The sequence below is a fragment of the Heptranchias perlo genome, chromosome 2 (assembly GCF_035084215.1).
Source record: "Heptranchias perlo isolate sHepPer1 chromosome 2, sHepPer1.hap1, whole genome shotgun sequence".
Lineage (NCBI taxonomy): Eukaryota > Metazoa > Chordata > Chondrichthyes > Hexanchiformes > Hexanchidae > Heptranchias > Heptranchias perlo.
The window spans coordinates 135,914,286-135,928,839 of NC_090326.1; the positions used below are offsets into that span (position 1 = coordinate 135,914,286).

At 43.2% G+C, this 14,554-nt stretch overlaps 1 protein-coding gene across 2 annotated transcripts in view; it reads left to right on the forward strand.

Moving 5' to 3' along the window:
- The window catches only part of jcada (junctional cadherin 5 associated a), a 168,045-nt gene that overhangs the window by 135,383 nt on the left and 18,108 nt on the right, over positions 1–14,554 (forward strand). The window lies entirely within an intron of this gene.

The window sequence follows — 14,554 nt, forward strand, 5'->3', positions numbered from 1 at the left end:
AGGAATACAGAATTTGGGGCACAGATCCGTGCACTGCCGCCCTTTGGTGCTTCAACATGTTGCACCACTGTGCCACTTTGAAGTATGTTCATTTTGTAACCACTGCATTATTATTGTCATGATCCATTGCTTAGGGGCGAAAGACAAGAGAACGGTATAAACAGGGTAGTCTGTTCTTCACCTGATCAGCCTTTTCCTCTTTTTCTCCCACCCCATTCCCCCCATCACAAACACCAGCTCTCTAATGTTGTCATAAATGAGGATGTATTCATGGCCTGCATTGCTGAACCCAGGAATATATTTGCATTAGCAGAAGGTTAAAAATGTTGTCAACAGCCACCCCCTGTCTGGAACCAGGGAAGGATGGAGATTCAAATGAAAAGGACCGCAAGTTAATGTTGGCACAATTCCTTATCTCCACCTCTGCCCATCTAAACCTAGGAAGCAAGCCCAAATGAAAAATCTCAACTACCAAAGGCACATTCGTCTCAGCTGATGCACCACCATGCTAACAAACCCATTGTACCAATACACTCTCCTACAAACCCATTGTACCAATACACTCTCCTACAAACACATGCAATCCAAACTTAGTGACTTCACAAAACGTGTGTATATATCATTTTGATAAAGTAATTTTAAAATTGATGGATAGGAATTAAAAAGCATTGCCTTGCCTCTTAGAGGCATCCACTTCCTTATGGCTACCAATTGAATGCTGGCAAATAAGAAACCAGAATAATTTTTTCCAATTGATATTGGGGAATAACATGGCCTTTATGTAAAAAGCATTGCAAATTTCAACAGGGTGTGATATGTCTATGAAGGGGTGATTGCTGTAGTTTGTGACCGTGTCACAGTCTAAGTCAAACTGCTTTCTTACATAGAATCATAGAATCACAGAAGGAGGCCATTCGGCCCATTGTGTCTGTGCTGGCTCTTTGAAAGAGCTATCCAATTCGTCCCACTCCCCTGCCGTTTCCCCATAGCCCTGCAATTTTTCCCCTTCAAGTATTTATGCAATTCCCTTTTGAAAGTTACTATTGAATCTGTTCCCACCAGCCTTTCAGGCAGTGCATTCCAGATCATAACAACTCACTACGTAAAAAAATGACTCCTCATCTCCCCTCTGGTTCTTTGCCAATTATCTTAAATCAGTGTCCTCTGGTGACTGGCCCTTTAATATCTACATCATTTCTGTGTCTCAGCTTTTGAAGAACTGTAGGCTGATCCCTCCCCCAATATTCTTTTCTCCAATGGAAACATTATCAGCTGTGTAAAGTATCTAGCCTGGAAATTCCGCAGGGGCTGCCCCACCAGTGGAAGAGTGGCGCAGAGAAACCCCCATCCACTCAGCTGCCAACCCCCATCCCAAATTGCCGGACAGGGTCATTTACGTGGTCAAGACAGGTCGCCAGCGCCTGCAAAAGTACTCCAGTGGTGACTGCCCTAATCCACTCCTGTAAGGCAGAGTAGCCCACTGGTCCTACTGAGTCAAGAAAAAAACTAGTTGCGTTATTCTTCAGCTTCAAAAGGAGCAATTTTGCCTCAAATCAGAAGGTAATCGATTCCCTCAAAGGGGCTCACATCCTTTCTCAGCTGGTGCGAGGCCTTTTAAGGGCAGCATGGCTGGAGTAGCCTGGGAACTCCCCAGTCATGTCCTCTTAACCATTGGGAGTGGGAGGAAGTTCCGCCAACTGCCCCCCCCCTTACTGGAAAATGGCAACCCAGACAAAAAGGGACGGAATCCCGGCAGCACCAAGTTCTGCCCCATTTTCCGGCTCCCAATCCAGAGGTCGGCTGGTGTTCCACCGTGGCCTGGACTGGAATGTCAGGCCCTTTCTTCCCAACTCGGAGCCCTAAGTTCTGGGATCATCCTTGTCACTCTTCTGTGCTCTATGCAATACATCAATGTCTTTTAGAAGGTAGAGTTCCCAAAACTGCACACAGTATTTTAAATGCGGCTTCATCAATGATCTATACAAGGTGGTAATAGCTTCTTGTGATTTATAGGTCAGTGCCCTTGAGAATATGTCCTAGTATTTCATTATCTTTGCTGATAACAGCTTCTTATTGACTGATAACTGCTGTTAGTGAATGATCAATAGTCATCATGCAAGGAAAGTGGATTCATAATCCCAATAGGCAACACTTACTAACCAGAGTCTGAGACAAGCCTGTCCCTCCCCTCATCAATATGTATGGGAATAGATTCAATCCAGATAGGTTTTTTGCCATGAATTCCATGAGCCTTAAACATCTTTAAAAGCCTCACATGCAGGATTTTATTAAGAAAGTCCAACTATGTTATAGTGCAATAGTTATAAATTGTGCTGCAAGCAAAATGGAAGCAGATGGGCTGTGTTAATGTTTCCAGTGACTATAATCACATAGCCATTAACTCACAATATTTTGCATTTTTCATATTTTGAATGTTCAGTGCGAACACCCACCTGCACAGTGGGCTGCCTAGTAGAGCATTGAGCAGTTCCACATTGAGTACTTATTTAAAGAGCTTCAGCTGATTCAGTCTTCTTGTCGGCAGCAGAAGGGAAGGGGCTTTTGTTGGGAAATTCATGGGCAATGGGAGCTTCTCGTCCATGACCCAACAGATTTAGTGATGCTGCACTGGAACTCACGTTGCAGGAACTGAGGCAAAGGACAGGCTGTCCTCTGGTAAAGAAGGACACATTTCACAAAAGAGGCAGGTGCAACAAGCCTGGCAGCAGATAGCTGGCAGGGTAAGTGTTGTCATCAACTCTCAAAGGATCTCGCTCCAAATGTGCAAAAGGATGGGCCTGAAGAAAGCTGCCAAGGAGGCTTTGCCAAGGTTGTATGATAAAGAACCACCTGATCTGTTGAGACATCTAGTACTACTTCAAGATGCAAAACTCTTGTCGGGGAGTTAGAAGGTGGAAGATTCAAGTCCCACTTCAGGGCTTGAGCATATAATCTAGGTTGACACTCGAGTGCAGTACTGAGAAAGTGCTGTGGTGTTTGAGGTGCTGTCCTTCTGTTTATTCCTATGTCCAATCTGCTACTTCAGGTGGTTGAAAAGATCCCATAGCACTATTGGAAGAAGAGCAGGCAATTTTCCTGGCATTGTAGCCAGTCTTCCTCTCGCATCCATCACCATCGAAAACAGATTAATGGGTCATTTATCCAATTGCTGTTGTGGGATCTTGATGTGCATGGGATCATCCTATGTGCAAATTGGCTGCCACATCTTGTGTTTAGTATAGTTACAACCTTTGAGAAGTGATAAGGCACTACAAAATCTATATAAATGCAAGTAGAATTCTTTGCACCCACCTTAACAGCCAAGCATAGCCTCGATTTAATGTCTCATTCAAAAGACGGCACCTCCAATAATACAGCACTCCTTCAGTACTGCACTTAATTCTCAGCCTTGATTATGTGCTCAAATGCTGCAGATGGGGGGCGGTGGGGGTTGGTGCTTGAAACCACAACCTTCTGACTCAGAAGCAAGAGCACTACCACTGAGCCAACTAACACAGTTAACCCAAAATTTGCACTTTCACATTGGGAAGACAACCCTGAATTCAATACAGAATTAATGCCATAGCAATGTAATTTGATGCTACATTTATACTGTTAACGGGTCTCAGACAGGTAGCTGCAGAATGGGTTCCAGCCAGGCAGCACCCTGTTTACACTGCTTGGCTCCTGTCTGGCTGGAACAGCCATTCTCCTGTCCTGTGGAGAGCTCTGTGATTCCGTATATGTGCAGAGCTCCTCTCCCAACATTTGCGAGTGCGAGCAGCAGTTTCCAAACTCTGTAAACATTCAAATCAGCTGCAAATAGATTTAGCAAGAGTCCAGAAGATCAAAGAGATCCCTAAGCACATTTTAGACCCAATTTGACAATGCACTAGAGTTGCACTCCATGCAGTTAAACAGAAACAGTGGAAGACTACTCCTTCCTGGAGTCACACTCTGCTTCTCTCCAGAGTCAGATCAGGCCTGATTCTGCATTTATATTCAGTCTGCTTTTCAGTGATGCTAGTGTTGTTGTGTAAATGCAATTGTGCCGAGGTAGTGGTTACAGTTTTGCCCAAACTACAAGTTGAAGCTATAAGTTAAAGCTCCTCTACAGAGCACATTGCCCATACCTCCACCCTACTTGTTCCGTGTTTTTACTGTGCTCTTTTCAACGGCTGGAACTCTGCTCAAGTTTGATTTCTCGGACTCCTGGATTCCTCTGCCACCAGGGCTACGCTGCTTTGCTGGACTACACTATAAGACTAGGCTTCCATGAATCTGTTCTGCTGCTCGGTCACTTCAAGCTTTAAGGTAATCTCTTCTGGTCTATAATGGCCACCCCACTGCTTGCTGCTGTTAGCTACTGAGCTTCAGGACTGTACTTCAGTGCACTGCTGGCTTCTCAGTTATACCCTGCTGCTGATCATGGACAGAAATGGACTTTCTCCTGGGCCGATGTCCATTTCTCTGCTGGCCTCTGGGCTTTATAGTGACCTCCCATCTTTGCTGCTGCTTTCTACGGAGTCTGTATTCTCTGCTGGCTTGCCTCTATTCTAGTCTTTGGCCTGCTGCTGCGTGCTCAGCTTTCTGCTCCTGTGCTGTGAATGTTTCTCTCTATGGTGAACTAGCTCTGATCCACTCTTGCTGGTTCCCATCCTGCTCTGGATCCTGCTCTATTGCTGCTGAATGGCCTTTGTTTTGCTGTTTTCTGCTTGCTTCCCATGGCCAACATCTCCCGGTGGCTCCAACAACAACAACCTACATTTAAATAGAGCCTTTAACGTAGTAAAACAACCCAGGCTGCTTCACAGGAGCGTTATCAGACAAAATTTGACACCAAGCCATATAAGGAGGTATTAGGATGGGTGACCAAAATCTTGGTCAAAGATGTAGGTTTTAAGAAGAGTCTTAGAGGAGGAGAGAGAGGTGGAGAGGCGGAGAGGTTTAGGGAGGGAATTCCGGAACTTAGTGCCTAGGCAGCTGAAGACACGACCGCTAATGGTGGAGCGATGGAAATTGGGGATGCGTAAGAGGAATTGGAGGAGTGTAGAGATCGCAGATCCAGGGCAGGTAAATCACCTGGGTGATTTGAACTGCCCCACTTCGCTCCGCTTGGGTTCCGCCAGGTGGGTAGGGTTAAAATCGCCCCCTAATTATCAGAATAAACCAAAGCACAAAACGTCAGTGAGTATAACCTGAGCAGCACCAGTTCCTTGTACTTCACGCCCATCAGTCAGGTAAGTACGGCAAAAGAGCACCAGTCTAACCATTTTCACCTTACTTGATAATAGAAATTTCACATAACTTCCAGCTGAGCTTACCAGAGCAATCTAATCTTTAATACAGCCTTTCAAAAACCTGCTGAAAGCAGCAGATTTAATTTAAAAGCAATTGCCATGTCATCTCGATGGAATAGTCCTCAATTCAGAAGGGAAGGACACCTTGATCGATCATTTGCCCCTCTACACTACCTGCATGCATCCTACTAAAGTACTTGGAAGCCAGGAACTAGCGGCTTCATTTAATAGCTTTTAGTTTTTGCAGCATTTTATCTGTGAATGCAGTTTGCCTGCTGATGTTTGCAGTATCCTGCAATGTTACTGTTCACTAAGCTTTTGCTGAAATGTCTTTGGGTTTGCAATGATACTGAAAATAAATATGAAGGCACATGACATTAATCTCCAAATGCTATTTTGACAGGGATTTAAAGGGACATTGTCATCTGGTAATGATGGGAATGGTTATCATGTTAGACTAGCATCCCAAAGGTTGTGAGTTCAAATCCCATCATGGAAAATTGTGAAATTAAATTCAATAAATTTGTGGTCTAGTACCAAAAAATAGCCATGAAAAGCTTCTGGAATGTTATAAACCCCAACTGATTCCAATCCCACAATATGATGGTTGATTCTCAGAGGGTAATTTTAACCCACAAGAACAGGTGGGTTAGGGGTGGGTGGGCAGTAAAAATACGTTTTTGGAGCGGGTCCGAATCCAGGCTCCAATGCGCCGACTTCCGCGCGCAACAGAAACCCGGAAGTCCCGTCCTCACTTAAAGCCGGCGGGCTGATATTTAAGGGGGCAGTGAACCACCTCACTGCGATAGTTGAGGCACTTACTTTTTTGTGTATCAGAAATGTCAAACAAATTTAACTTTACCTGTTAGGGTTTCCCATCGCTTCTGATTCACGCCAGGTAAAAGCAGGCGAGAAGGGCCAGATCCATGAGGTGAGTGTCTTTATTACACTGCCTGTGGGCCCGGAGGAGTGCTTCATCCAGGCCCAACAAGCTCATCTGGAGTGATCGGACCCCAGCGATGGCCAAACCCCACACCACACCAACCCCCCCCCCCCCAACAATGGTGGACCCCCGCCGATGGTGGATCACCCCCCCCCACAATCTTCTCCAAGGCCCGCCCAATGTCGTCCATGTCCCCACCACCTCCGATTTCTTCTGCGGTCCACAATCTCTTTCTCTCTTCCCTCTTCAATTTGTGGCTCCTTTTCTTCTGACAGACATCCAGCCTGTCAATCTGGCTCTTGTTTTGTGGGGAATTGTAGGGAAAATTGTAGGGAACTTCCAAGTTCTCTATACGAATATCTGCACACGCACTGGGTTCCTGGCTCCAAGCTAAAATCATGCCCTTAATGTCCACTTCAGGGGCCTAGCATTTCACTATCATGGTAAGCAGCATGTCTCCTACCAACGTATGTGGACTACCCCTCAAGTCAAACATTTCATCTTGTTTTGTAAATGAGTAGTACAGCAGGACCTGAAGATTATAGATGTTTAACCAGGCTTTCCAATGTTTTTGTGCAGCAATTTGAAACTATTTTAATTTTCCTCAACACACAGCTAGATTAACTACATTTTAGTCTTTGTAGCAACCTGTTTGCTATTGCGAAGAGCAAAATGAGCATTATCACATGGTATCAGTCGTGGCTCAGTGGTAGCACTCTCGCTAGAAGGTCATGGGTTCAAATCCCACTCCAGAGGCTTGAGCACATAATCCAGGCCAACACTTCACTGCAGCATCTTTTGGATGAGACGTGAAACAGAGGCCCCGTCTTCCTTCTCAGGTGGACGTAAAAGATCTTCTGGCACTATTTCGATGAAGAGCAGTGGATTTCTCCCCTGTACCCTGGCTGATATTTATCCCTCAACCACCATCACTGAAAAACAGATTTTCTGTTATCTCCTTGCTGTTTGTGAGACTTTGCTACGTGCAGATTGGCTGCCGCGTTTCCTACATTACAACAGTGACTACACTTCATTGGCTGTAAAGTGCTTTTACAACGTTCTGAGGTCGTGAAAGGCGCTATATAAATGTAAGTCTTTCTTTCTTTCAGATGATACTAGAGATCAGAGGCTTTAGTTATGAAGAGAGACTAGAGAAACTAGGGTTATTTTCACTAGAACAGAGAAGACTAATAGGAGATCTGATAAAGATGTTGAAAATTTTGATTGTGATTGGTAACTTTTCAAATTCATGTGACATGAAATCAGCTGCGATAAAATTATGAGCCATCTGCCATTTTGATTAACAGCTGTTAAACATGACCAAAAGTAAGGTTATGTAAAAGAAAAAGAGAAATATATTTCTCATGGCATCATTGCATCTTCTACAATCTTAACTTGTCCAATGGCTAACATTTTTCTATGAAGAGTATTTCAGGCAATTCTGGAATCACATGCATCAGCCAATATGCCACAAAGACTGTTATGCAGAAAAATTACAAAAAAAAATCTAATTCCACAAAAGTTTAGTTGTCAAGGTGACTAAGGCAGATGGGTGGACCTGGAGTAAATTTACACTTGGTATACCAGATGTACTATAATCTGCCTTTGAGATTAAGACTCCTTCTGCATGGCTAGAATGCTCCATGTATTCATTAATATACAATAGACTTTTTATAAAGGCTGTCTTCAAGACACATGTAACAGAGAATGTCCTGTGTACAATTTAGAGAGTGTAATAGTAATGTTCCGTCAGAGAATGTTTTAGTGACCAGTTTGTATAATTTCCCTGAATAAAGAGAACGTCTTCATGATGTATTGATTTATTGCCTGAATACGCAGATTAAGTATGATATGCACTTGATTGGTATTTTACATGTCTGACAATAGTGTATGCTACAGTGAAGAAATACAATATCAATGGTTTAATTGGGAAAAGAAAGAAAGTTAGTTAGTTAGTTTATACATAGTGTGTTTCACAACCTCAGGATTTTTTTTTATTCGTTCATGGGATGTGGGCGTCGCTGGCGAGGCCGGCATTTATTGCCCATCCCTAATTGCCCTTGAGAAGGTGGCGATGAGCCGCCTTCTTGAACTGCTGCAGTCCGTGTGGTGAAGGTTCTCCCACAATGCTGTTAGGAAGGGAGTTCCAGGATTTTGACCCAGCGACGATGAAGGAACGGCAATATATTTCCAAGTCGGGATGGTGTGTGACTTGGAGGGGAATGTTCAGGTGTTGTTGTTCCCATGTACCTGCTGCTCTTGTCCTTCTAGGTGGTAGAGGTCGCGGGTTTGGGAGGTGCTGTCCAAGAAGCCTTGGCGAGTTGCTGCAGTGCATCCTGTGGATGGTACACACTGCAGCCATGGTGCGCCGGTGGTGAAGGGAGTGAATGTTTAGGGTGGTGGATGGGATGCCAATCAAGCGGGCTGCTTTGTCCTGGATGGTGTCGAGCTTCTTGAGTGTTGTTGGAGCTGCACTCATCCAGGCAAGTGGAGAGTATTCCATCACACTCCTGACTTGTGCCTTGTAGATGGTGGAAAGGCTTTGTCCCAAAGCGTTTTACAGCCAATGACATACTTTTGAAGTGTAGTTACTGTTGTAATGTAGGAAATTAATAAAATTAATTTTAATAGTTGGAGTACATTAACACAACATGTATGGCATCATGGATCAGTGAGTTGGACTGAGGAATCAACAGCAACTCACTAATCCATGATACCATACATGTGTCAATGTACACCACTTTGAAAAATTATTTTTATTATGTTTCTTAATTTAAATTTTAAAGAGAATAATCTTCCTGGAAGGCTAATCAAAACATTGGAGATGGTCCAAATGTAGTTGGGCTATTAGAAGGATGTGCTTCAATTGGCAAAATGGCCTTTTTTCCTCTTTCTGCCGAAAGAAAGTTTTACAGGTTTCCATTCACTAATGTAATGGATGACATCATTGAAAGTGCCATTATGTCACTGATTGTACATCAGAATCAGTTGGAAAACAATCTGAATTTGAACTAATTGATGTAAAAATTGGGCAAAAGGCTGAACCTTGGGAAATTGACTGTACTGCAGCTCAGCCCGTTCCCGGGGCTATGTGATGACAACTTTAAACAGCAGCTGGGTAATTCAGCAACTCAAAAAGCTCCTCAAAGTAATGACCTAGCACCTTTAAAAAGAACGTTTTTAAAACTGAAGTGCTTTTATTTTTGCCCCATGAGGGTTCACGGTTCTATGTTTTCAAAGGATCTTTTTCTTTTAATTTGGAAAGCATACGCTTTTGCTAAAATATTTGCTGAGGAAAGAAAAGCCTTGACTTATGGCAGCACATCTCTTATTAAACAGTGCAATATTTTTTCACAACAAATTTGAGAAGTTGTTAAGTGGAAATGGATTGTGGCATGTATTCTCTAACAGTTCTGGGCATCTGGTGGATTTGTACTGCAGTCAAATGTTTTGCAGAGTGATTCCTTATGGGTTTCTTTCATGCTATGACAGGATGAGACTGTGTGGATTAGCTTTCAGATTGCCTCCCACTCCTCATCATGAAAAGGTTTACCAGCAGCTCTCTCCTGAGACATTACTAGAGATCTGTCATGTTCTCAGAACAAGAATTTTGCACTGGGCTTTCTGAAATTTGCCCAATGGATATCGTGTTTTATCAACAACCAGCTGATTCAATGTCAATTCAATGTCAACTACAAAGCTGATAAAGGCTGCACCATGCTTACAATCAGATGTAATCAATTATTTTTCTCATCGGTTGCTAAAATGAATGAGGAGGTAGGAAACATAAGGACATAGAAACAGAAGTAGGCCATTCAGCCCCTCGAGCCTGTTCCGCCATTCAATTCGATCACAGTTGACCTGTATGTCAACCCCATTTACCCGTCTCAGCTCCTTGATATTCTTATCTAATAAAAATCTATCAATCTCAGTCTTGAAAATTTCAGTTGACCCAGCATCCATGGCCTTTAGGAGGAGCGAGTTCCTGACTTCCATGACCCTTTGTGTGAAAAAGTGCTTCCTGATTTCACTAAAACTTCACATTTGAAGATGCTGTTGGTGTGTAAGTGAGAATTGGAATGGTTGATTATTGGGCCAAATAATAATACGACCTCAAGGAGGCAATGGAACTGATGCTCAGGGTACACACTGACAGCAGGGAACTCCACCCAGTGGCAGTACATATTGCTGCTTTATTGCTGCACTGAGGTGGCATCCATTAAGTGCTTGGCTGACACCAAAGTGCAATTTAAAACAGAGAAATGTACTGAATCAGATGCTTGGTAATGATGTGCCTCAGCTGTAGGGAAAAAGTAGCTAATGCAAACCCCTACCAAAAAAGGCCCATTTGTTACTTCACAAATAAGCCCTGACAGCCCATTCTACCAACCATTCACATCTTATCAGACTACTCATCAGGGTATTTTTAAAAGAGCTTTGGAGTGGATTCAGAGAAGAGTGATGTGGGTTATGAGGAGGTGCTCACACAACTGAACTTGTTTTTACTTGAGAAAAGATTTTGTTGAGGTGGAGGAGGGGGGGGGGAAATGCTGCAAGGCGTAGAGGGTGTAGGTTTTAAGGATGCAATCTAACATACCCTGTGACCACAGAATTAGAGGTCGCAAGCCAGGACTTTCCACTCATAGAATCATAGAATCTTACAGCACAGAAGGAGGCCATTTGGCCCGTCGTGCCTCTGCGGGATCTTTGAAAGAGCTATCCAATTTAGTCCCACACCCCAGCTTTTTACCCACAACCCTGCAAATTAGTCCTCTTCAAGTATATGTCCAATTGCCTTTTGAAAGTTCCGATGGAATGCGCTTCTTCCACCCTTTCAGGTAGTGCGATCCTGATCTTAACAACCCTCTGTGTGAAAAAATTCCTCCTCATTTCCCCTCTAGTTCTTATGCCAATTATTTTAAATCTGTGACCTTTGGTTACTGACCTACTTGCCAGAGGAAACAGTTTCTCCCTCCTTGCTCTATCAAAACCCCTCATTATTTTGAATACATCTATTAGGTCACCCCTTAACCTTTTCTGCTCTAAGGAGAACAATCCCAGCTTCTCTGGTCTGTCCCCATAACTGAAGTCCCTCATCCCTGGTATCATCCTGATAAACCTTCTCTGTACCCTCCCCAAGGTGTTGACATCCTTCCTAAAATGTAATGCCCAGTATTGTACACAGATGAGGCCTAACCAGTGATTTGTAAAGGTTTAGCATGACTTCCTTGCTTTTGTATTCAATGCCCATGTTTATGAAGCCCATACATTTTCTTCATCGCCATATCAACTGCCACCTTCTAAGATGTGTGAATATCCACCCCCGGCTCCCTCTGATCTTGCACCCCCCCTCAAAATAGTACCATTTAGATAATATTGCCTTTCCATGTTGTTCCTCTCAAAGTGCATCAATTCACACTTACCCACATTAAATTGCATCTGCCATGTGACTGACCATTTTACCAGTCTGTCTCTGTCTTCCTGAAGTCTGCTACTATCCTCCTCACTATTTATTGCATTACCAAGTTTTGTACCATCCACAAACTTCAAAATTGTACTCTCTATACCCAAGTCCAGACCATTTATATATAAGATAAGCAATGGTCCTAATACCGACCCCTGGGGGACCTCATTGTATACTTCTCTCCAGTCAGAAAAACATCCGTTCACCACAACTCTCTGCCTCCTATCCCTTAGCCAATTACGTACCCAAGTTACCACTGAACCTTTAATCCCATCCGCTTCTATTTACCGAATAAGTCTGTTACGTGGTACTTTTGAAAGTGCATATATACAACATCTACTGTACTACCATCATCTACCCTCTCTGATACTTCATGAAAGAACTCAATCAGGTTAGTCAGACATGATTTTCCTTTAATAAATCCATGCTGGCTGTCCCTTACTAACTCATGCTTCTCCAAGTGAGAATTAATTTTGTCCTTGATAATGGTCTCTAGTAGCTTTTCCACCACTGACATTAGACTGACTGGCCTGTAGTTACCAGGTTTATCCCTCTCCCCTTTTTTAAATAGGGGTGTAACATTTGCAATACTCCAGTCCTCTGGCACCACTCCCATATCCAAGGAGGATTGAAAGATTGTGGTCAGAGCTTCTGCTATGTCCACCTTTGCTTCCCTCAGCAACCTAGGATGCATCCCATCTGGACTGAGTGACTTGTTAACTTTGGACTAGAGATCTAGTTTGATATGGTAAACATGGAGAAGATGTTTTCACCTGCGGGGGAGACCAGAACTAGGGGCCATAAATATAAGATAGTCACTAATAAATAGGGTATTCAGGAGAAACCTCTTTACCCAGAGAGTGGTTAGAATGTGGAACTCGCTACCACAAGCAGTAGTTGAGGCGACTAGCATAGATGTATTTGAGGAGAAGCTAGATGAACACGAGGGAGAAAGGAATAGAAGGATATGCTGATAGGGTTAGATGAAGTAGGGAGGGAGGAGGCTCGTGTGGAGCATAAGCACAGGCTGAATGGCCTGTTTCTGTGCTGTACATCCTATGTAATTCTATGTAATACTCATTCAGTACTTCAGTCATGCCCTCTGCCTCCACAAGACGATTTCCTTCTTTGTCCCTAATCGGCCCCACCATTCCTTTAACTATTATTTTACTTTTTATATGTTTACAAAAGATTTTTAGGTTCCCTTTTATGTTACCTGCTAATCTTTTCTCATATTCTTTCTTTGCCCTTCTTATATCATTTTTGAATTTCCCCCTGCACTCTCTGCATTCTGCCTGGTTTTCTATTGTATTCTGTACCTGACATTTGTCATAAAGCTCCTTTTTCTGTTTTATTGTAACCTCTATCTCCTTTGTCATCTAGGCAGCTGTAGCTTTGGATGCCCTAACTTTCCTCCTTATGGGAATATGCTCAGTTTGTACCCGAACTATTTGTGCCTTGAAGGCCTGCCATTGCTCATTTACTGTTTTCTTGGCCAATCTTTATTAGATCCCTTCTCAAATCATTGAATTTTGTTCTCTTCCAGTTGGGTATTTTCACCGTTGATTTTTCTTTGCCCCTTTCTGTAGCTACTTTAAACCTAATTATATTATGATCACTACTACCCAGATGTTCTCCACTGAAACATACTCCACTTTCCCTACTTCATTCCTTAGAACTAGATCCAGCACTGCTTTTTTCCTCGTTGGGCTAGAAACATACTGATTAAGAAAGTTCTCCTGTACACATTTTAGGAATTCTTCATCCTCCTTGCTCTTTACACTGCTTTTTTCCCAGTCTATATTATGGTAATTGAAGTCCCCTACTATACAGCTCTATTATTTTTACATTTCTCTGAAATTTGCCTACAGATTTGCTCCTCTATCTCCTTCTCATTGTATGGGGGTCTGTAGTAAACACCCAGTAATGTAATAGCTCCTTTTCTGTTCCTTGACTCTAACCAAATAGATTCAGTCTTTGAACCCTCTCGTATATCATCCCTCTAGAATTGTACTTGATCAATATCGTTGATTAATACTGCCACCCTCCCCCCTTTCTTTTTTCCTTCCCTACCTCTTCGGAATACATTGTATCCAGGAATGTTTAGTTCCCATTCCTGCCTATATTTAAGCATGGTCTCCATTATTGCCACTATATCATAACCCCTTGGGGGAACATGTGCCTGCAGCTCATCAACCTTATTTGTAACACTCCTCGCATCAACACCCTGCTAGTCTGCTTTTTTCCTCCATCTAATTCCTGCTCTTTCTACACTATTGTTTATTCTGTTGCTGTTTGTCCCTCCTAGTTTTCGATGCACCTTGTCTGTCCTCTCTGCTGCTACGTCCTGGTTCCCCTCCCCCTGCCAAATTAGTTGAAACCCTCCCCCACTTGAGTTACTCCAGCTCCCAGATGTAATTCCAGTGAATCGGAGTGGGAAATTTTCAGGAGTCATTCAGCCGGCACTCCGCCTGCCCCTTGCCACTTCCAGGATTTTCCACCAGAAGTGATGTTGGGTATACAATAGTCCACCCTAATGTGGTCCACCCCAATACCCCAGGCATATTGGAATTGCATGGAAATGAGGGCAATATGTTACCTGATGTGCTTTCCATCATTTGCACCCTAGACAGTGCATTCTTAAAGAAAGAGAAGGAAAGGAAAAAAGAGCTTGCATTTATATAGCACCTTCCACAACCTCCGGATGTCCCAAAGCACTTTACAGCCAATGAAGTACTTTTGAAGTGTAGTCACTGTTGTAATGTAGGAAATGCAGCAGCCAATTTGCGCTGAGCAAGATCCCACAAACAGCCGTGAGATATTGACCAGATAATCTGTTTTAGTAAT